Raw genomic sequence first — 3,202 nt, forward strand, 5'->3', positions numbered from 1 at the left:
TTTACTGTAATTTTTTTATCAGCAATTCAATATTTATCGATTATAAATCAATAAATTAAGGAGATCTCCTACATTAGATTATTAGAAATGAAAAAAAGTTGACTTTTTTTTTCATAAATCGATAATACAATTCTTCGAGAATATATCCCTAAAATTTTAGAATGAAATTCAAAGTTCTTTGATATAAATTCAGCACTTGTATAAACGGTGCGCAAGTATAATAAATAATTTTTAAAAAATTTTTTTATTATAGTTCTAAAGTACTCTTAAAGCCATTCAATTTTTATTCTAGAAAATTTTTTCTATTTCTTATAATTTCGATAATATTCGCTTCAAAAGAAAAAAAATGATTTTTTTCGAAGAGATGTTTCACCCTTTAAATAAGCACAAATAAAAAAATATAGGTTTAATATTTTTTCATACTTTACAAATTATATCTAAAGCTTGATGAGGTTCAGTTCCTTTGTTAGTAAATAGCACGAGAGAGGTATTTTCTATAATAGCACGTCCGAGTAGCTCATAAAATAGCTCAAATTGCTAATAAGGAAGATGATTATTATATGTCTTTAGAATAACAGATTAGCCTCTGAGAACACTGTAAATACTCAAGAACTAAATCGAAAACTTTAAACGCGTTTTTCTCGAAATGTGTTTTTTGCATTTCCTTCCAATTTTGTGCACACGATTGCAAAAAAAATATTTGACTAATGGACTTTTTATAAGATTAGTTTTATAAGACTTAGTTAGTCAATCATCTTCGATGAACTTTTAAAAAATTTAATAAAAGTCATCATTAACAATTTTTTTGCATAAAGAAACGGCTGCTACAATTAAAATCGTAACTTTTTTTTAAAGTCGCATAAAATTTTAATTTAAATATACATTTTTTAATTTTCTTTTTAAGTTTATCTAGGATGAAATTATAACAATTATAAAAATATTTCTTAATTTTTTCAAAACGCCAAACTAAATGTTTATAATTTTGTTATTTATAATATATTTTTTTCATAAAAATTGGTATCTATGATAGTTATATTAAAATGTGCAAAAAGTTTTAAAACAATAAATATTAATCTTTCTTTGAAAAATCATTTTTTTGGTCTCCTAATGTAGGAGACCCTCCTTTAAGAAACAAAGAATAAGTTTAGGATTTGAAGGCCGATATTCAAAATTCGTTCTTATTTTAATATCATCTGTAAATACTGACCTTAGACTTGTTTTTATAACAGTTATAAAAGATCAAATAAAAACGGATTAGACAAATCTGAGGTGCTTTGAAAAGTAGAATAGAACGAGCAGAATAGCAGAATTAGTAAAATTATGACAGTGATGACAGTTTATTATCAAACACCAAGACTATCGCCATAATCAATAAATATTTCAGTTTTCTAACAAGAAAAGTGACAAACAACACAAGGAAGATTTGAGGTTGTGGGTCATTTTATAGGGAAAAAGAAGGGGGAAAGAAAGAGAGAGAGAGAGAGAGAGAGAGAGAGAGAGAGAGAGAGAGAGAAAGAGAGAGAGAGAGAGAAGAAAGAAAGAAAGGGAAAGAAAGCAATCGAACGTCATAAGAATTGTTCATTATTCTCCCTTATATTGAGAATTCCTGCAAACCGATTAACAAATACCTCTCAACATAGTTCTCGATCTTTCATAACCCGTCGTTTTCTCATCTTTATGAACATCTTTATACGAGGCACCTCTTTTCCTTTCTGCCCTCTCTCCCCCCTCTCCCCCCCCCTTCTTTCTTTTATTTCAGATTCTCCGCCTCCGTTCGGCATTTTGTGCCGAGATATTAGAATTTAAACGAACGCCTCGAAAAACGCCTCCATTAGTATTCCTAATGACGAGAAAGGATGTCAGGTCATCATCGTTTAAAAGCACAGGCCGTCGTCCATTAATGCGTCCGATAGTTCTCCAGAAAATCTCATCACTTCTATTTTTGATCTCATAAATGACGATATCGAACAGCACTCTATAACGAATTGTTGTTCGGTATGAAACAAGTTTCGTATCAGCGAACAAATATAATACAACGCAACGTACATTTACAAACGTAATTTTCAGGATCAATTGCATTAAAATACGCAAAAATTCGCGTAGTAATTGAATAGTAGGATTTTCCCGTTTTCATCTATTATTATTATGAGATATTGTATATAATTCATTAAATAACACAGATATTTCGTACAAATATAAAATATTCTAACAAATTAATGTATAAATTGCTGGTTAAGAATTTATACACCGAGTTCATAATAATTAGTATTAATGCAATTTTTATTATAAAATTACAAGTAATATTAATCCAAAGTTTAATCGTAACTTTTATATAGAATTTTTTTAGAATATAGAATTTATATAGAATTTATATAGAATTTTTGTTCGCAGTAATTTTTTTTTATAAATTGAAGAAAAAAAATTATAATTTTTTTATAGTCATAAAAGAGATATTTTTTTAAATATTCTTAAATACACGCCAAATATTTCATGTACAGGTAAAGAGGACTAAATTAAATCAGAAAGTCCTTTACTATTTTGCAATTTCACAATAGTTAACGAGATATTAATTACTAAAAATTGCCGAATACTGATATACCGAATACGAATCTTCAATTATTTTTTAAGTATTATCAACTCAAGTATTATCAACTTTACAGAAAAATGACAAGAGACAAAAATTATTTATTTTCTTCTTGTAGAGCTCTAAGAATTTTTTCAGAATTATTAATCAACTTTTTAGTACTGTATTATCTTATTAGCGACTTATTTTTACCAACATGAGAAAATGCGGTACTAAAAAATTCTGAAAATATTCTTAGAACTTTAGAGAAGAAAATAAATAAATTTTGTTTAATATTTAATAATTAATATCTTGTTAACTATTATGAAAATTGCAAAATGATAGTGGACTTTTTGACTTAGTTTAGTCCGCTCTACCTGCGCACGAAATATTTGGCGATCTTCTAGATGGATCATCTTGTAGATATATAAAATGTATTATATGTTATTACACATTTCAAAGGAAAAATAATAATTAATAAATTGAAGATATTTCGAGCTTAAATATACATAAAAATTCCTGTTTATAATTATCTCCTCAATTATACATATATTCAATTATCCTGAAAATTTTCAATATCCAGTAAGCTTTATTTAAGAAATACAGAATCAGATGCAAATAACATTATATATATATATA

The sequence above is a fragment of the Atta colombica genome, unplaced genomic scaffold (assembly GCF_001594045.1).
Source record: "Atta colombica isolate Treedump-2 unplaced genomic scaffold, Acol1.0 scaffold42, whole genome shotgun sequence".
In the NCBI taxonomy this organism is placed as follows: domain Eukaryota; kingdom Metazoa; phylum Arthropoda; class Insecta; order Hymenoptera; family Formicidae; genus Atta; species Atta colombica.